The sequence below is a fragment of the Crocodylus siamensis genome, chromosome 1 (genome assembly GCF_052110815.1).
Source record: "Crocodylus siamensis isolate JL-2025a chromosome 1, ASM5211081v1, whole genome shotgun sequence".
Taxonomy (NCBI): domain Eukaryota; kingdom Metazoa; phylum Chordata; order Crocodylia; family Crocodylidae; genus Crocodylus; species Crocodylus siamensis.
In genome coordinates, this window is record NC_143395.1 from 199180881 (window position 1) to 199202247 (window position 21367).

Consider the following 21367-nt stretch of genomic DNA (forward strand, 5'->3'; position numbering starts at 1 on the left):
TGGAAGCTGGGCTTTCCAGAGGGGCCTAAATGCAGGGGCCCTAAAAAGTGGTGGGTTTTTAAAAACACCGCTTCAATTTAGGGTGAAGTAAACTCCCATATTGTGTATGCATATGTCTTACTTGCCTCTCCCGCAGTGGGGAGGGGAGGGCAAGCTGCCGGCGGGCAGAGTGGTCCTTGGGCTGTGGGGGGAGGGGCTGGTGCTTCCCTCCATGGCAGTGGTGGGACTCCTCTCCCCATCAGGTGGCACCCACCTGCAGGCACCCGGCTTGGACAGTCCTGGGGGGCACCGCAGCTGTGGAGGGAAGGACCGGGTCCCTGCACAGCTCTCCTGGGACCGTCTAAGCTGGGTGCCTGCAGGTGGGTGCTGCCTGGGGGGGAGGAAAAAAAAAAGATCAGGCTCACCACTTTTTTTTTTTCTTCCTTCAGTGGAACCTGCCTTCCTGGGCTGCTGGCAGGCTGCCTGCACGGGCTGCCTGAACAGTCCTTGAAGCCTGGTGCTTTGCTCCACAGCTGTAGGACAGCAAACTAAACCTCCTCGGAGGTGTTTTACTTTTCTGCGCCCCAAAGTCATTTAAGGTGGCACACCCCAGATGTCTGTGCTGGAGACTGAAGATTTTGGTTCAGCTTGAGAAAGAATCTCAATGAATCTCCCACCCAAGATGGGAGGATAAGTCACTTCCCATGCCAATTCATTTCTTTACCTCTGGGCACAAGCAATAAAGACCTGAGTTAGAACATGGGCATCTCTGGCAAGTACCACCATTTCCCAGTGTACGGACCACCCAAAAGCCATAGGCAGATTTCCAGGTTGTAGCCATATTGGTCTAGTGGCAAAAGCAATAAGGACTTGTGGTAGAGGTTATATCTTCTATTAAACAAATCAGATTTAAAAAAAAATCATAATTGCAAGCTTTCGGGCACAAACACTGTTCATCAGGCATAGGAGAAAAGAGTGTAAAAGTTCTCTGGGGTAGAAATGCTCTGAGCCTAATCTGCATATAAAATGAACTGTTCCGAACAGGAGATTTTACCACACCTTCAATTCTCTTATGAAATATGAACTTTCATTTCTATCCAGGAGAACTTTTACAATATTTTCTCCTATGCCTGATGCAGGGCGTTTATGCTCAAAAGCTTGCAATTAAAGAATTTTTTTGCGAAAATCTAGTTGGTCTAATAAAAGGTATCACCTCTATCATTTGTCCTGATTGCTATAGATAAATTTGAACTGGTAGCTTAGAACAGAAAAAAACTCTCAAGCCTGTTAACAGTGCTCTGAGCAAGGCACAGGAGTCCACTGATCATCCAGTGCTTTGTACAGGCAGCTTGTAACTGATGGTGCAGCATCAGCAGGATAAGTCATGAAACTTGAGAAGGTCAGTTGACTTCAGGAGGTCTGAGTCAATTCAACTTTCCAAGTTCTCCAGAAGCAACACGTACAAAACTAAAGACACTGTGAAGTTAGCCACATCATTAGACTCTTAGGGTCTTGTCTGAGAGGAGTTTAATATCTCTGAAGTTTATTGGCCATGTACATTGAGCAGGGCTTTGTTAGTTTGGGATGTGGGGGTATAGCAGAGGGCTATACCATGGCAGTGGTATGTCTTGGTGAGGACAGGCCTGAGCATATCCTGTCTGCCTGCACCTGCAGACACTCCAAACCAGAAGGTCACTGACTGGCTACTCCAAGTTGGTGCCCAGCCTTGGGCAGGGGTATTCAGGGTGCAGGAAGGGTGAGTTTGAGCCTGTCTTTACTGTAACCTGCCTCTGTTATATTGTAGGCAAGGCCACAGAGGATTTGGTGGTCAAGGGAATGCTTTTTGCATTGGGCACAAATAGGCTGTATATGGGAAATCAGCAGTAAGGTATAATTGTTTTTAGCAACCTGTGTTCTCATCAGAATCATAGGGAAGAAAGAGGAAGAGAAGAGGATCCAATGTCTTAACCATATAGAAGGAAACAAGATATACAAGTCTGTTGAAAGAAAAAAAACCACACCAAGCATGGTGCAGGTATGGAGAATACTTTTTTAAAAGATATATCACCAAAACCTGAATGACCCCAAATCACCTTACTGTTAATCTATACACAGCAAAACAAGCGGACAACTGGCTTGAACCTGGGTGCCATATCCACATGGCTGGCATAAAGGTTTCTGCTATCCTGGCAGCCTCTGGGCACTGCCTCTGCCACAGCCCCTAGCAAATTTTTGTCACTAGGGTGTTGGTGGGCTGTATACCCACTTAAAGTGTTACTTTTGCCATCCCTTACAGTTTGCTGCTCTGGGTGGCCCCTGTGGTGCCTGTATGGTTATGCTGGCCCTGTGTATCCAGCCTTCAGAACCACTGGATCCAGCCCATGTTATGGGGCTTCAGCTACAGGCACTCTCTCTACCCTACCAAAGACAAGTGGTAGTGGTGGCCAGGTCCTATCTCCTGCCTGCCTGCCTGCCTGTCTTCAACCTGGAATAGATTATTCTGCCTGCATCTGGAAAAGGTTACCTACCCCTGACTTAAGCAGCCATTTGGGGATTTGTAGAAGAATCTTTTTAACATGGTCCAGATACACCCATGAGTTCTGGTGGGCTCCTTTGTCTTTGCTTGCTCTCAGTTGTCTCAGTTACCCCATGGGCCCTTGGGTATGGATTCATTCTTTAGAAAAGAGAACAGCTAATTGGTAACTCCCAAAAGCCTCTTACCTGGGGCGTCAAAGTGAAACATCACTTGCCTTGAATGCAATAGTATTTTTTCACAGGATGAACAACTTGGTCTTTTCTGAAAGGCTGTAAGAAACAGCACAATCCTTAGCGATGTTGACATTTCAGTGGAATATTAGCTCATGTTGATACCTGAGTTAGCACCTTATGTGACAGAAGGGCAACAAATACCTTTCAGATTACTTATTTCAGGCTCTCTACAGACTCAGGCAGAGATCAGGACTCAGGGTCATGATTGACCACAAGATGAACATGAGCCATCAATGTGATGATGCAGCTAGTAAAGCGAGCAAAATGCTGGCTTGCATCTATAGACGCTTCTCAAGCAAATCCCAAGACATCATTCTCCCATTGTACTCAGCCTTGGTGAGGCCACAGCTGGAGTACTGCGTCCAGTTTTGGGCTTCAGAATTCAAAACGGATGTGGAGAAGCTTGAGAGAGTCCAGAGGAGAGCCAGGCACATGATCAGAGGTCAGGAAAACAGATCTTATGATGAGAGGCTGAGAACTATGGGACTCTTCAGCTTGGAAAATAGGCTCGGGGTGATCTGATGGCCACCCCCAATAAGCTTATCAGGGGTGCTCACCAGGATCTGGGGGAACATCTGTTCACCAGAGCACCCCAAGGGATGACAAGATCGAACGGTCACAAACTCCTCCAGGACCGTTTAGGCTGGACATAAGGAAGAACTTCTTTACTGTCCAAGCCCCCAAGGTCTGGAATAAACTGTTGCTGGAGGTGGTTCAAGCGCCACTTGGAACACCTTCAAGAGAAATTTGGATGCTTATCTTGCTGGGATCCTATGACCCCAGCTGACTTCCTGCCCTTTGGGCAGGGGGCTGGACTCGATGATCTTCCAAGGTCCCTTCCAGCCCTAATGTCTATGAAGTCACTGCTATTTCTTCTTCATGTTTTGAAGGTTTCTTTCTCATATATGAGGTATACTTTTTTAATATGGAGGCATAGTGATCTCACACCACATGTTTGCATAACTCCTCCTAATTCAAAATCAGGCAATAACCTAAAGGAAAAATCTCTGTGATCCAGTGTCGATTTTCTGAGCCATCCAGTTCATGGACTAACTCACTTTGTTCAAAAAAGTCAATGGAACTAGATGAGCTCAAGAACCAACAACTGACTGAATGAGTTTGAAAAGCCAGAAAATAGCCAGTCTGTGGGGGCATCTACACATGCAAATACTGCTAGATGGGTTTACTCAGCAGTAATTTCCTGAGGAGTAAACCTGCAGGGCAGGTGTCTGGGCAGGTGTCTGGGCAGGTGTCTATACATGTAGCCATTCAGGAGCAGATTTGCTTCTCCTGGCACTAGACTGCTCCTGCCCTCTCCGGTCCTGCACTGGTTCTCTGCAGCAGCCAGTGGGAGTTGGAGGCTCCAGCCACAGCTGCCTGTGGACAGGAGCCATCTTTAAAAGCCAGCCCCAGCTGCACCCTGGCCACCTGCCTTCTGGCCCAGAGCAGGCTGCAGCATGCTGGCACAGTGCTCTGTGGCTCTACGGTCAGAGCCTGTGCCCATTGTTGTCCCAGCCGCCTGTGGAGGGTTTGGGATTGAGAGTATGGTTGGGGGTAGAAAGGTAAGAAAGGTTTATTGACTTAACAAAAACACAACTATGTGTAGTAACAAGACAAACGATGACAGACAAAAGCAATTCACATCGGAAACTTATCAGCAGTCCCCTCTGATGCCTGATGCACAGCAAGTTCCTCTTTCCACAAAGTTCAGCGAAGTCAGACGTCCCTGAACAGCACTGTCTGAGGGGTACTGGGAAGGACCCTGAAATGCAGTTCTTGGGCTCCTCGAGGTCCATAGACCCACTGATCTAGGCAACAGCTAACTAATTCTTTTCACAGAGCTGCATCTGCCTTCTGAATGGTTTCCAAATATTGCAGCTAACTTATAGCTTCTGAAGGACACTGATAACATATAACCACTCAGATTCCTTTTACTTTAACTGTCCTTAGACTGACCAATAGCAGTACAAGCCTTATATTCCTTTGATAAGGTAAGGTTAACTACGCCACAGGGCCTTACACCTTCAAGGCTTTGCTAAATTTACTAGGCCTTACTTTATACAAGGCCTCACTACATCTTAAACTTTAATTAGGCTCTTAGCAACAACATATAGCTTAATATCTAAACAGATACAGAAAAACACCTGGTCTAATCTTCATAGAGCCTTCAGCAAGCACTTTTATCACACAGACATACTTTTCAGCTGCCACAACCGTGCAATGGCTGCCCCACACCCAGGCAGGGCTGGACACAGGCATGGGTGAACTGGGAGGCCGCCCAAAGCCTGGGCAGAAAGGGGGCCCAAAAATGGTAATGTTAAAATTATTATTATTATCTCTGGAGAAGGGGGACCCAATACTAAAAGTTCACCTGGGGCCGCCAAGAATCTAGGCACAGTAGTGCCCCCAGGCCCCGGGAGCAACAACCTGTGCCCTGGGCTCCTGTTGCACACTCTGTTTGCCCTCCTTCGCGACCGCAATGACTGCTGCCTGGTGCAGGTCAGTCTTGGCTCTGGTGGCCCCCCCTGCATCGCACGGCCACATGGCCAGGCTCACCCCAGCATCCCAGGCTCCCTGCCACTGTGCTGTTGCTGCCCAGACCTCAGCAGGGATGCCAATGACACACACCTGAACCCTGCCACTGATGCCATCCATGAGCTCCTGGAGCTCCAGCCCCGCCACCCGGCCAGTCAGGACTGGTGGCTGCCCATTGTAGAGCACACCTGGGATGATGAACAGTGGCTGGAGTCATTCTGGATGACCTGGGCCACCTTCCAGGACCTCCTCAAACAGCTCCACCTGCACCTGGAGCAGTAGGATGCCACCATATGGTAACCCCTCCCTGCAGGTACCCAGCTGGCCATTGCCCTGCTCAAGCTGGCCATGCCTGCCAGCCTGTGCTACATCAGCCACTTCTTTGGTGTGGGCAAAGTGACTGCCCGGAACATTCTCCTGGAGGTCTGTGGTGAAGGGGTGCACAACCCCCTGGCGGTAGTGAAGGGGTTCTGTGCCCTGGACAAGACCCACATCCCCATCATCTACCTGCTCTGTGCTGACCACATCTACTACAGCTGGCAGGGCTTTCACTCTGTCATGCTCCAAGCTATTGTTAACCACTGTGGTGCCTTCACCAATGTGAGTGCCAGCTGGACAGTCAGTGCCCACAATGCCTACCTCTTCCGCAACTCTGCCCTGCCAGTCCCGGTGGAAAGCAGGCACTTAGTGCTAGGGGTACCAGACCTCCAGCTGGGCACAGTGGTGATCCTACCTCTCCTCATCAGGGACCCTGCTTATCCACTCTTCCCCGGCTCGTGTGGCCCTACACCAGCTAGGTGGACTCCCACCAGGCACACTTCAACTGGTGCCTGGGCTGGACCCATGTACTTGGTGGAGTATACCTTCAGCTGCCTGGAGGGATGCTGGTGGACCCTCACCTCCCCCGTTGAGGTCACTCACATCCTGAACTCCCTGCTGTAGGCCACCTGGATGGATAACCCCAGCCCCCAGCCCTTCTATACGCAACCAGCATCATGCTAAGAGGTGGTGGAAGTGGGGGAGCTAATGGGGCTTAAGCCCCCCACAAATGCAGGGCAGTGGTAGGGCTGCAAGGCAACCCAGCCACGGGCTTCTGGTGGCTGCAGCAGGAGTGGAGAGGGGCATGCAGGCAGTGGTGAGGGAGGGAGTGGGGCTGGGGCTGGGAGTGGCAGGCACTGTACAGCTGGGGGGGGGGGGGCCGGCATGAGACTGAGCTACGAGCGGAGCGGCTCATCTGAGGGACATAGCTCCTGCTGCTTCATGCACCCCAGGAGGGCATGGGGGCATGTGCCCCTGGATCTGTGTGGGGTAGGGTGGGCTGGGGCTAGGGCTGTGCTGGGCTCTGCCCAGCATGGGAAGGTGGGGTGCTGGGCCGGGTTGCTCTCAGGGTAGGTGGCAGCAGCACTGGGAGAGGCGTACTTACCTGGCAGGGGAAACACCGTGAATCTAGGTCCATTAAGGCCGTTTTCCTTAAGCGCCTGGGAGATAACTGCTTTTCCGGCGTGGTTTAGTACCCACCAAGGTATTGGGACTTTAAGCCCACTTTATGGAAATGGGAGGCTCCTCCCTAGCTTGCTCCTGCGGCCATATGGCTGAGGGCAGGTAAAACTTGGCAGCATCCAAACCCCAAGCCTCTGGGCTTGCGTCTGCAGGTAGGGTGCCTGCCAAAAGACATTGGAAACATGTGAAGCTCCTGGTGGGGTAAAGGTTTCTTGCTGGTTGTAGGGCCACTTATGGTTCTGGACTGACTCATGGATTTGGACTTGATTTGACTTGGAACATGAAACATTTCTTTAAAATAAAAGGCTCCAGACCTACTTGCCTGCCTTCTTCTCCTGCAGTCCAGCCCATCTCCTCTGTTGCCACTAGGCCCACAGCACCTGGGCTCAGAGTGGGGATGGGCTCTGGGCTCTCAGCTGACTGGGATGTGGAGATGGTGGCACCCTGCCTTGCCCCCAGGGGGCCTCTCCAGAGAGGGCCAGTCCCTCAGTGCCTGCCCTGCACCCTGAGCGTGCCCCTGCTGACTGTCACAGGCACACTGCAAGGAGCTATTTGCACAGACCAAGGGGTGCCTGACCTGCTATGCCCTGCTGCTGCTTGCCATGGTGCTCCAGGCATACCTGAGAAACTGACGTGGGACCTGAGCTTTGGCAGTGCAGTGGGCAAGCCCACGCTGCCCTGCAACATCCACCACCGCTTGGAGGGGTACCTGTGCCTGTGCTACACGTCCCTGCCCCCTGCGGCCAAGGATGACATCATTGCCGACATTGATGCATTCCTCCTCATGTGACAGGCCCATGCCTGCCTAGCTGCTCAATAAAGTTTTGAATGGTCTCCTGCCCCCCCTGCATGCTGTGGGGGGAGGACCCCAGGGGGCAAGGGGAGTGCAGATGGGCTGGGGGGAGGTGCAGGGGCAGTGGCAGCGGGTGGGGGTGGCATGGGAGTGGGCATGATGCCCAGTGGCCTGAGTCTGCCCCTGCTGCCGGCGAAGTTGTGTGGCTTTCTACGGTGTCCCAGGGTGCAATGCCTGGCTGCCCGGGCAGAGGCCCCCTTTGGGGAGAAGCTGGAGTGCCATGCACAAGCTGTCTCCTAGGTGGGGCTGCGCACCCAGACCTGGTGGGGAAGGTGCTGGCCCAGGCTTGTCAGAGCTGCTGATGCCAGGGGCAGGGACCATGGTGGGAAGGGCTCCTGATGCTCCAAGGGGCCTTCCAAGGGAAGTGGTGCTGGCTCCTACCCTGGGGGTCTTTAAGAAGAGGCTTGATGCTTACCTGGCTGGAGTCATTTGAGCCCAGTTTTTCTCCTGCCCTGGCAGGGGGTCGGACTTGAAGATCTACAAAGTCCCTTCTGACCCGACTTCTATGATTCCCCCGCCGATGCTTCGTCGCCACTGCCAGGCCTCAGTGGAGGCTCATGTATGCTGCCCATGCTGGAATACATGGCAGAAGAGGTCTTTCAGTCCCCAGGGCAGGTAAGACCCTCAAAAGGCTTCAGCACAGCTTTTAGAGCCAGGTGGCACAGGGAAGCAAGCCGAGGTCAAACCAAAGTGCAGACACTGATCCATTAATCGGGAATCAGGGTGACAGAGGAGTTATGGGGACAGGAGTCACACAAGGACTGGAGACCAGTAAGTTGTACAGAAAAGGGTCCTGTAAGAACAGACCCATAACCAGTCAGAGGTGGGGGTCTTGGGCTCAGCTTGTGCTGGCTCGTAAGGCTCAGTTACTACGGCTGCAGGGCAGACATCTCACTTAGTCATGCCCCTGCAGGCTAGGTCTCAGCTGGCCCTGGTTAGGTCACTGGGTTCAGCTGACCTGGCTACAGGGCATGAGCCTCACTTAGCTGAGTCCTGACAGCCTGCTGGGAAGAACAGCTTCTACTTTTAGTTCCACCTGTATCAGGAGGCTGCAGCCAGCCAGCAGGTCTTCTGCAGCTCTGGCCTTGTGATTTCTGATCCTGCACTCCTGGTTCTCTGACTCCTGACCGTGCTCAGCTCTGTTCCTGGACTTCGGCTCTTTGAATATTCCCCTTGGGTCTGGTAATGTGGTCTCTGACTCATAGTTCACCTTGATTCCAGTTCTAACCCCTAGCATAAACCCATTTTGGCTTTGTCTCATAGCTTGTCCTCATTTAGGCACCAGCTTCTGACTCCTGAACCTTGACTCAACCTTTGGTTTGGACTCTTCCCCTTTGGATCTGGTAATTTGGTCTCTAATACCTGCCCCTCTGATTCAGTCCATGGTCTGGCGCCTGCCCTTCCCCCAGTGACCCAACCACTAGACCGGATTGCCCATGACCCAGCCCTTACAGCACAGAATTGATAGTTACATCTCTGGGATCTAGGTAGAAGGTGTTATTACATCTAATCTGATACTTTTTCTGGTATGTGGATATACTTTCTCCACTTTTTCCTGGGGCCACACCAAGAGAAATGACTTGATACACTGGAGTGTTCTTTCCATGTCCACACCAAGCACAGGCAGTGGTTGGCACCAAGGATTCCTCCTGCATTGCCTTCCATTAGCACAGCCACTGCTTCCTTAAAGCACATTCCCCTGGAGTTTTTGGTCCTTTTTGGACTTTCAACATATCTGGAGCAGAGCTACCAGAACAAAGGTGCCACTAACATTTAGAGATCATTAAATGAGATCTCTGCCAAGCAGGCACAGTGCAGACTTTCACTGGATTAATTCATTGCATTTGGTAGGCCTGGGGTTATCTGGTCTCTCTGTGTGTGAGCAGCATTCCAAATCATAGAATTTAAGACTTCTTTTATCTGCCGGGCCTGACCCACTTTATTGTTTACATTCAGAATCACTGGGAGCAATTAATGGTTCAAGTCCTTCACCAGCAGGTGCAGGTTGTTTTAGATCATTTCCATATCCTTTGAGTTGAGGACTCCCTGCCATACCCCCCAAAATTTCTCAGCACTGTCTGGGTAGCATGTTTCTAACTCTTACAGTGAAACCCTCCCTCCCTTTGATTTGGAGACCCTCCCAATTTTCTCCCATAACATTTGACCCATATTAGCTATAGGTGCCGCCCATTCTTTGCATGGAGGCCATCGAGATGTTGGATTAAGAGCTGGATAATTAAATAACATGAGAAGTGATTTTTCCAATACCAGTCCATCTATCAAATAGCACATCCAGAGAATTGGACCTATGTGTCTTCAGTGGGTCAGACCTCAGGGAACTCAGGCCATGGTATCTGCACGGACAGGTTTTGTCTGCAATTGCTCATGCGCCAAAATAGTTAGGATAGCAAGAAACTTTGGGGATGGTTTGGGATGGTCTTCTCCAGGCTCAGGGCAATGGCAGATGGGGAAACTGCTGAATTGTGAAGATGACATCTATAACATCATCCACACTGCAAAAGTGGGTCCGTTTTCTGAATCAGTAGCCATGGGAAGACCCATTAAGGAAAAACCACCTGTTACAAGGGCTCAGGCTGTAGCTGATCAGATGTGCTTACAAGTAGGAATTGCTTCCAGCCTTTGAAAAATAACCCCATCCATAGCCACCAACACATATCAAGTGCCAGGCCAAACACATGACAGTTCTCCAATATAATCAGTGTCTACAATGCCAGGGGTTCCCAGTATGTGGTGCCTATATTAATATGGGGTATAAGCACTATGGAGAACAGTTGTGTCTAGCATAGACATAAACTCTGCTATACCTTGCTCCAATCACTTTAGTCTTTCAGGGTAGCAGTGGGAATACCAGCATGTGCTGTTACTGGGGTGGAGAATACTGAAGTCATCCCCTGTGCCTGCATATTCATGGGTCCTACCCACTGAGGTTTCTCTTCATTAGTCACCAATCCATCCCAGTATGGTCATAAACTCAGGCCTGAAACACCAACTGTCTTTGCAGTGTTCTTCACCTACTGCCTCTGCTGTGCAAACCACATGTCTCCTTTCTAACTTTCCTGCTGCCTCATTAGCAGTTTTTTTTTAACTCCTTGTAATTGCTGTTACTGGAGCACCTTTTCATGGTCCTCATGGCCCTACAAAGCCTGCTTCTCTAAGTTGTTCACCCACATATGTGTTCCAATGGATGAGGATGCTGTTTATTTTTGGCCATGTGCTTCCACAGAACTTCCTGTTAATTTTCTCTCAGCTCAAAAAATGAGCATCAGTGAGAAGTTTCCGACCTCAAGTTTGAGACTGCTGTTCTGCCCAACACAGTAACTAAACTATCAACACACCCCAGCTGAGTCAGTACATACTGCACATCATCCTGATCAGATCTCAACCTTACACTGAAAAGTTACCATCACTATACGCAAGTTAGACAGATCCCGCACCCAACCTCTTCCTCTTGTACACAGCAGCAGTGTGAAAAGCTGACAGACTTTTTCCTGAGTTGACTAATAATAAGCTATACTTGTATAGAACCATTTTCCCAAGTGTTTTCCTTGAGCAGGGATGGTCCATTGACATTCTTGCCTGAGGACCCTTGAAGGGCTGCCTTTCTCCATCGGGGTCCATCAGTCACTGGCTAGGCCTCTTGAGGATCTATACAGTCACTCTGGGTCCTTGTAAAACAAATGATCCCTGGGCTTTGTGAGCCCTGAATATCTATGCATCTTTGTGAGTCCTGGATATCTATCCTGGGCATGCATGCTCAAAGCCAGGTAATGGCAGTGTAGAGGAAGTTTTCAGAACTACTTGCTGCTTATCTATTAACTGAATCACTAAATTTATTAGGATCAACCCCTGTGTGGTTATGCAAACATATAGTTGATTGGTAGCTGTAGGATATAACTGTTAGCTCTGCAGGATCCTGCTGAGATACAGGTGTAGTGATGCAGTTGCCACTTCACTCCTGTTTTGTTTAGAGTTAAGGTTACAGTGATTTAACACATTTCTGTGGCTACAGAATCTTGCAGATGTAACAGTCACAGTGCAACAGCTGATGGACACTCCCAGAAGCAACTCTTACTGCCTTTGAAGCGGTCAATTGGACATGCAATTGACTGAAGTGCAGTTTTTCAGAGTTCAGTGATACAGAAGAGGCCAACATACATGCAGAACAGCTTCCTCACATTCTGAATATTTCAGTCCATGCTCCTGCAGCCATGTAGAAGCAAAGCGCACTGAGTGATCTCAATATGGCACTTTTGTGCCAAGGCTGCCAGAAGGGCTGCTGAGTTGTGCCCCAGAACTCTGTCAAACATGCAAATCAGGTTAGGACAGTGCCTCAGAAAAAGCCTCCCTTGGTGCTTTAAATGCTTGAGAATGTTCTTGTGTTCATTTCTACTCTCCCTCCTCTTTCGATAATGTAATTCTTGTGTCAGAGTAGCAAACTCCAGGGAAAAATCCTTACAAAGCCCATACCTGGCCAGAAGGACCCTCCATGCGCTCCAAACCTCCAGGCCTACAGAGCTATGCTCTAATTCACTGGCTCACATACTTTGGACTCCTATCAGATGTGGGCATCTGTGCTTTGTTCTTCTTGTGTGAATCAGGTTCTGATCCTACATATGCACCATGTCCAACTTACTAAACCATGCTACAGTCATCACTTTCTTGACCTCTGCTCCATACATAGCCATCAAGTACAGACAGTAAAATCTGGACTCAGAGTTATAAGCAGTAGCTTTACTGGAGAGATCCAAATTAATCACATGGTGACCTCTACTCTGGGATCAGGTCACCATATGACAATGCCTCCCCCTGCCCCCAATGTCTTTTCTTTTAATAACATTGCTGGCACATATGTACATAATTGCTGCTTTGTTTTCCAACCCTGTCTGCAAAGCTTTATCTTTAAGATGTCCTGGTTCCAAGACTTTAAGCAACAGTGAGCATCAAGCCGTTATTTTTGGCAGCAGACTTTGTTTTCTGTAAGTGTATCTGTCCTTGCACCTCTCTGTCCTCCTGTCCTCCTTGTTAGTTCTCACTACAAAAAGGTCCTGCTTCAGATGCAACTCCCACAATCCCTTTCTCGTAAGTCAACTGTGGGGCACATTCAACAGCTGTTATTTGCTAATTTAAGTCTGTCTAAAAAAACCATCAGTGGAACTAGAACAGCTCAAGAAACAACAACTGACTGGACAGAGTTTGAAAAAGCCAGAAAATAACTGCTGTGTGACAGGCCAGCATCTGGCTGCACTGGTTACATCTCTGCTTTGGCTATATTGCTAACATTAGGATGCATTGTCCTTGCAGAACAGGGTCAGCAGGTTGTACCACGATGTGTGTCTCTTGAGTGCTGTTTCACAGAATCATAGTGTCACAGAAATGTCAGCTTGAAGATGACTCCAAGAGGTCATCTAAGCCATGTTCCTGCCCTGAAGCAGGATCAGCTACCTCTAGACCATTCCTGACAGGTGTTTGTTGAACTTGTTCTTAAAAAGTTCCAGTGAAGGAGATTCCGCAGCCTTCCCAAGAAATCTCCTTCCAGTGTTTCCCTGCTCTAATCCTTAGGAAGTTTTTACTAATATCCAGATGAAATCTTTGCTGCAATTAAAACTGATTTATTGTTGTTTTACCCCCAGCTACCATGGAGCACAATTATAGAAAATAAGTTTGGAAGGGCCTCAGAAAGTCATTTTGTCCAACCCCTGCCCAGGCAGGACAATCCCTGTCTAAACCATCCTAAACATGTTTGTCTAATCTGCAGTTAAAATCTTCTAATGACTGAGATCCTACATCCTCTCTAGGGGTGCATCTACACATGAAATTAATGTAATGCAATAAACTCCAGCACATATCACACCAGAGGTTATGGCTCCTGGGAGCCACATTTCCATGTGCATCTGGAACCGCAGCATGTTGAGCTGAGTTGAAGCTGCCCTGGCTGGCAGTGGGTCCAGGGGTGTCAGCCTGCCAGCCTGGGGCTGCTCTGACCCAGCTCAACATGCTGTGTCTGGCTGGGGCACAAAGGTGCTATACTACGGAGCTAGCCAGCAGACAGCCCCTGCACTGAACCATCCTTGTACCCCAGCCAGCCCCATCAGCATCTACATGTGCGCTGTTGGACGCTAAAGAATGCTGCAGTAGGATAGGACTTCTGTTTATAAGTACTAATCTATGGCGGCCTAATAGGGCTGCATTTGTAGATGCTGAGACTTTACTGCTGAGCTACTTAGGCAACTCTGCCATAAATGTCTCATGTAGATGCACCTTAGGTAGTCTATTCCAATGCTGAATCTACCTCTAAATTATAAAGATCTTGCTAATATTCAACCTAAATCACCCTCATTGCTGTTTAAGACCCTTACTTCTTGCCCTGTCCCCTGTGGACAGAGAGAACAATTGATCAACATCACCTTTATAACAATCTCTTAGATATTGGAAGTTTTTTATCATGTCCCTCCTAAGTCTTCTCTTTTCTAAAGCAGACAAACCCAGTTCCTCCAGCCTTCTCTGATACATTATGTTTTCAAATCTCTTCTAGTTCTTAATCTCTTCTGTACTTCCTCCAGCTAGCCTATAGTCTCTGAAAAGCATGGTGCCCAAAGTAGATATAGTTTTGCACCTGAGTGAGTGGAGCAGGATAATTACCTCCTGTATCTTGCATAAGATTCGCCCATTAATACACCCCAGGGGGGGATCTGGCTTTTTTTACAACACCATCACATTGTTGATTTATTGTCTAATCCAACTGTTTCCTTTCTCCCTCCTCCCAATTACTTGAGCATAATTAAACGTATTTTAGTAAAACAGTATCCTGGGTATGTCCCTTCAGACGTCAGAGGGTGTGCATTCCCTTTGACTTAAGCCCTGAATATTACTTCTATGTAGTGGATACATTTCCCTCACCCAACCAAGGCTGAAAATTAAAATAGTTTCTCTAAAAAAAATTGGTATGTGATTATCCCATGCTATTATTAATTACGTCATTACTGTCTTGACAGACCCCATATATTCAACAGAGGTGTTGAAAAGAACACTGTCAGCATGATGGGTTTTGTTTTCCTTTGTTGTTTTTTCTATCTTCTCCTTTTCAGCAAAACAGAATCCAACTCATCTTGTTTACATTCTGGAGATTTGTGTTGAGAATGACTGCACAGTTATATTTCCTTGTTGTCATTCTCCCCTGGCAATGGTGCAGGATGCCTAAGCCAGGGGTAAACTACACGATGTATTGGCACTCAGGCCATTGACTTTGATGGGATGAGTCAAGTTGAGCATGAGCCTAAAACACACGGAAGAAAATATGTCTTCTTGACCTGATGAAAAGTAAAATCCTAGCAATGTAAAGCTTCCCCCAGACTTTAACTGGTAACTCTATGTCCCTCAATGGTTTAATTGCTTTTAATCTCACCAGGCAGCAGCCATTTTGCCCTGGCACCAGTGTCACAGACCAGCTGGGCACTGTGAGTGTATCAATTCTATTGCAGGCCAACTGGGCGCGGGGAGGGTATCAGCCACTGGGCTGTTCGGTTCAGTTTCAGATAGAGGAGGCAAAGTTGGGAGTGATGCAAAGGCAATTTATTGTAGCTTACACACACAACAGTTAACAGAAAGATAAATGTGATAAGCAGATAATGCAGTATTAAAGAGCTAATAGTAAATAATAACAACAGATAGATGGATCAATTCTGTCGCAGGCCAACTGGGCACTGCAAAAGTATCAGCCACTGGCCTATTCAAAACAACAGATAGACAGATGGGATGAGTTGATAGACATGGGTTGGCAACTTATGGATAGTCCCTCGATGCCAGGTGCACGCCAAGTGATTCCAGCGAAGTCAGGTGTCCCCGATTGACGATGTCGGAGGGATTACCGGGGAAGGTCCCTTGATCAGGATCCGATCCTCACTCACACTGGGAGTCCGGAGTCCAGGCTTGGAACAGCAATGACCATTCTGTTCCCTCTTTCCTGCTGGTCACCTGATGCATGCACTTTTTATACCTAGTCTTATGCTAATCTGTTGGCTTTAGAGCCACTCACAATCTTGCCCTATAGCTGTTACTCTATGGGATTGAAAGGTGTTAAAAATTATCATAAAAGGTTACTACCTAGACTCGGGTTTATCCAATAAGCAAATTACAGTGCAACAACTTTAGGTTTGAAATTGACATTACTCCTCCTAAGCCCAACCCTTTTAGGTTTCTCTGAATATGCTTTCTTGGGACATGCTTTCCTGGAACGTGTTGGGTGTGCCAGGCAGTTGGATCCAGTTTTTATCGTTAAGGCTGAACCCTGAACAAAAACCATTAGGTCAGCTAATCTTGCAGCTACAGCCTCGTCTTTGGGGCCCAGTCAGTTCCACAATTAATACGAACAGTTAGTTTTATCATTTTGGTTAAACTTATGACAGACAAGTTACATTTGCGGGTTACGAACTTACAAGCCTGATATTAGCTAATATTACCTGTTAGGCAATATACCAAATCCCTCCAAGAAGCACATATTTATTTCTTATTAATCCCTCTGGTTCTGGCCGTCACACACCAGCTCCTCTCCCTCCTTCCTCCACGGTGGGTTGTGTGGCTGAGCTGCAGTGGCCATGAGGACTGCTGGCTCTCCAAAGGGAGTCAGCATTTTATTTTGAGTAAGTTTTTTTTTCTGGGAGCCTGTGCTTTTTTGTGGATCCTGCCTGAAATCATGGTTTCTGTGAAAATTGCAAAATTATTCTTTCAGTAGGTCCCTAGACATAACCAAGCTGCACAGCTATGATGACAGAGGCTCAGTGATGTAGCTTAAGTCCAAACTGCTAGTGTATTTCTAGTGAAGATAATGCATAAATATATGCAGACGTAGGGCTTTAATGTGACCATTGGACTCTATCAAACTCTTTTAAAGGTATGATGTATCCTGCTAGTTCTGTACACAGGCAGAAGAAGAAAAGACCTAAGATCATTTTAGGGCACTGTCCATTGGGACGAGCTCACTGTCTCCTCGTAAGTACGTTTCTGTGAGATAAAGTGACAAGTTATGTTTAGATCATAGTAAAGGCACTTAAAACATGATCATCCACATGTTAAATCTTGTTAACTTGTGCTAAGTGTCCACTGAATGTCTCCAAGTTATACCATTTCAGGCGAGAGTTAACTCTGGGCTGTGCTAGGGTAACTTCAGTCTGTTCCACAGAGATAAAACGAGCAATTTGCAGTCCTCCAGCACCCCAGGATGCACTGTTCCCAGCCTCCTATGCAGAACACGGATAGACTAGGTATCCTGGCTCCTAACCACACCCCTGCTCACCAGTGATCTAGTAGCAAGTCTGAGCTGTGGAGACAAGAAATGGTATTAACCCTTAACATGTGACTGTTTGCATAATGTTCTAACTTTATCACAACTTAACACTCCATAGATTTAGTATGGTTTAAGTGTAACATGTAACTTTACCCCATCTGTTGTCTCCTCAGAAGCAGTAAGCTCTTTGGAGCAGAAACTGTCTTTTCATACTGTTTTTTGTACAGCACCTAGCATAGTAGGGTTCTGGTCCATAACTCGGTCTTCAAGATAGAGTCATGGACACTACCAGGACCTCTGGAACCTGGTAGCGTGAACATGACTAGAACCTGGACATTGATTACAACTACTTCTATAACAACAACTATTTAGTTCCCAATTTAGTTCTATACTTAAATGCCTAACTTCAAGCATCTTACTACAGTTAAGCATGGGCTGAAGCACCTTGCTAAATGCAAGACCTACATGTAGAAAGTTTTCTAGAGCAAGAAATATCTAGGAGACTTGTATGTAATAACCAGTTGCATGTTATTGGTTCATGAGGCTTATGATGAAAGCAATTTGCTAATGTTTTTGGTTAAATGACCAAGAATGATTAACATAAAATAAACCTAAATTGAGTAAGCATTGTAAAAATCTGTTAAATAACTTATACTTCTATTTTGGCATAAAACAAAATCTCAGACATAACAGAAACATTACTTCTTGATATTTTTAAAGTGTTGAGAGTATTATTGCAAAAACTCCCTGAAGCACACTGAAGTCTCTTCTCCTCCAGTACATGTACATCCAGTAACTTTCAGTGATGCTAGTGGGGAATATCTTTAAGCTCTGAGAGTAAATTAAACTCTCCTATGAGTCACCATTCTGTACAAAAAAGATTTGTACAATGAAAGAAAAAGCCAATTGTTTATGCTGTTTGACTGGGATTTCCTAAAGTGTTCAGAACTGGTTGAACTCAACTGCACAATTTTACAGTTTTACCATTGACATCAATAGAAGTAAAATTAAGTCTAGATCTTCAAAATAATATGGCTTCCTTGCCCATATTGATTTTAATGGGAGTTAGTCACCTAAATATGGTAGGAGTTGGCCACCTAAGTACTTTTGAGGATCTGGGGCTTAGAGCACTGAAAAACCCGAGCCTTTAGATATTAACTACAGCATTCCAAAATCTGATTCATAATCTGTTAAATTTAAAAGCAGCCTTTCCATTGATTTTGGTTTGGTTGTAACTAGCACGTTTGTCCCAGTGTAACTAAACTGATTCAAAAGCAATCTGATTATACTGATGCTTATCTCTTGTATAAGAGCAACATCTAGCAACCCTGGCCATGCTATGACAGGCATTAGATGATCTTGTGAAAAGGACGGTCCTGGTTCAAAATAGAGGTCTGCAATAGCACAGATCACTGGGGGTCAGCCTTTTTGCCAAGCATGGCATAAATTAGTCCTCCACCTTCCCCTAGGGCCACCTAAATCCCTTTCCCTTGCCTGATCTGTTGCTTTGCTTTCTACTCCTCGCCCTAGCTGCCACTGTGCTGCTTGTCCCCTCCCCAGCCTGCCACATCCCACAGAGAGAGGATGCCTATGCCACAAATTGGCCACTTTTGGTATAAAGGGAGCACTCAATTGCACGGATGCCACTATTCTATCTAGACAAGCCTTTATAATATGCTTTGGATCCTGCCCTTAGGGTGAAGTCATGCCCCCAATGGACTTGTGACAAAAGAAAGATTCCTATTGGCTTCAACAAATCCAACAAGTCATCTAAAAGGGAAAAAAAATAGCAATCTTGTTGAACAGTGAGACATTTGTTAAAAAAAAACAACAACACAAAAAACCATGAAGAAACAGTCCAAAAGAGCATCTTAACTCTAGTTCCCTGTGTGGACATTCTTATTTCACAGCAAATGTTAGGGTTAAAAGTTTGGTGAAGAAAGCTATGAACAACTTTCCAACTTTATTAAGCATGGGTTGAACAATAGTATTTAATCAATTTGGTTAAAAATTGTGAAACTGACCTCCCCCCCAAAAAATAGTGCTTCATGTTTTGTATTATAAAGATTGTCTTTTGTTAACTTTTTTTCGTAATTTTTTAATTAAGATGTTAATGCCACGTCTTTTATTTTTACTTTTCTCCTTTCCCCCTTTTTCTTTTTTTTTTTCCATTTTGCCATAGAAGAAAGAAATAGGCAACACAGAGAACAACTATACACCAAAAACAGGGACAAAAAGAAGCCATTTTTTCACTTATCTCATTGAAAAAAAAATGGGGAACTCCCTCCCTTGGCATTCTCATGTAAGTATCTAATCTTAAAAATAAGCCATTTTATTATTTTTAGGTCTGAGTTAAATGTTTTATAGTCAGCCCATTGTAATTTTCAGAAAGAAAGCTCTTAAAAGCCTATGTTTTGTCTTGCACAGAAGCAATCAGGCTGTCAGCATTTAACAAACAATAATCAGGGTTTGGTGAGGCTAACATTGAAGAGGACAGAATGTTACACAACAGGTTAGATCCTGCAGAGGGGAAATCCTGGTCCCACTTTAGTCAGTGGCAAAACTCCCACTGACTCAGCAAGTGTCTCAGACTGGAGAGCTGCTGATTGCCCAGCAGGAGACACCCAGCTGCCCATTGTCATGGAAACTCCCTGAGACAATGGAAGAGCACTTCACAGGGAGAATGGCCTGGTTCACGCCTTGACTGGGAAGCTGAGCAGACTCGGAACAGCCTCCTTCTTTTGGGTAGTCAAAAGCCTGCACTGAACCCACCACCAAGCTCCCATTGGCTTCAAGGGGATAGGATCATCCAAACACGTGCTCCCTGGCTGAGCCACCCTTGAGCTAGATACAAGCTTCCTTCCCTTCCGACCCAACAGCGGCTTCCAGTAGCAACCTTACAAGGGGGGTTTAGGTTGAGCAAAGGAGGTTTAGGTTAGATATTAGGAAAAACTCTCTCATTAGGAGAGTGGTGAAGCACTGGAACATGTTACCGAGAGAGGTGGTAGAATCTCCATCCTTGGAGCTTTTTAAGACCTGGCTCAACAAAGCCTTGGCTGGGATGATCTAGTTGGGGACGGTCCTGCTTTGAGCAGGGGATTGGACTAGATGCGACTGCCTGAGATCCCTCCCAACCCTCATTTTCTATGAGTCTATGACTGTGCTAACCTTTGCTGTGGGGCACGTGGCTTAGGCGCACTGCCCCAGCTGATACTGTGCAGGTGTGAAACTGGAGTGAGTGCCAACTTGTTCATTCTAATGGGCCTGGTATAAACTGGGAGTAACTCCACTTAGGGCAACAGAGTTGCAAACCCTTCTGCGGGCAGCATCAGGCCCACAGACCTCATGGCACTGACCTTCCCTCTGTTGAGTGTCTGATCCAAAGATAAAGGAACGTCCCCTTCATCTCCATGGACTTTGAAACAGGCCTTCAAGCACATCACTTCTTGACCTCAGCGGTGGCAATGGAGGAACTATTCCAAGTTGCAGCAAGGGAAGTTTAGGCTGGATACAGGTTTCCCTTGCTTTATGCTGTACATGTTCCTGTAAAATGATGCTTAACTCAAATTTGCATAAATGGAAGAACCTACTTTACAACTAACAAATAGGGATATGTTCCAAGACCCCAACTGTACTGACCCCTAGACCCATTTCTACCACTTTTACAAGACAATGTTGGTACTCACCTACAGCAGACAGTACGCACAAGCACAGGGCACTATCATAATGAAGATGGCAACTACAGAAACACATGTCACTGACAACAAGCATGGAGCACAGATCCACACAGGAGACTATATTTTGGTGTGTGTCACTCCCACAGCACACTGCACAAAGAGGCTGACTCCAGGCTTCCACCACCCCGGTCGCATAAGAATTTACCTTGTATATAATGAATTTTTGGTATAATTCACATATACAGAACCCGCATAAAGTGAGGGAAACCTGTATTGGGAAAAACTTTTTTTTTTTAATTTGTCATGTTCCAAGCCAAATCAGGCAAATCAGGTCCAAATCTGTGAGTCAATGCAGAACCATAAGTAGCCCTACAAACTGGCAAACACCCCCCAGGGGCTTCAGATATTTCCAATGTCTTTTGGCAGGCACCTACATGCAGACGCAAGCCCAGAGGCTTGGGGTTTGGATGCCCCCAAGTTTTGCCTGCCTTCAGCCCGATGACTGCAGGAGCAAGCTAGGGAGGAGCCTCCCATTTCCATAAAGTGGGCTTAAAGTCCCAACACCTGGTGGGGGGGGGGGTACTAAACCACGCCAGAAAAGCAGTTATCTCCCAGGTGCTTGAGGAAAACTGCCTTCATGGATCCAGATACATGGTATTTCCAAACTCTCTCACTGGGCTGAAGCACTGGAGGAGTTCCCCGGAGACGGGGTGGAAGCTCCCTCCTTGGAGGTTTTGAAGACAAAGCCCTGGC

The 21367-nt window shown here is 47.0% G+C and overlaps 1 long non-coding RNA gene across 1 annotated transcript; it reads right to left on the reverse strand.

The window, feature by feature from the left end:
- Positions 1-15212: 15212 nt before the first annotated feature.
- LOC149873867 (uncharacterized) lies at positions 15213-20752 on the reverse strand. The gene is made up of 3 exons (XR_016443028.1): positions 20624-20752; positions 20294-20480; positions 15213-16970 (listed from the first exon to the last, which is right to left on the reverse strand). It is a non-coding gene; the product is annotated as an uncharacterized LOC149873867 (long non-coding RNA).
- Between the last annotated feature and the right edge of the window lie 615 nt (positions 20753-21367).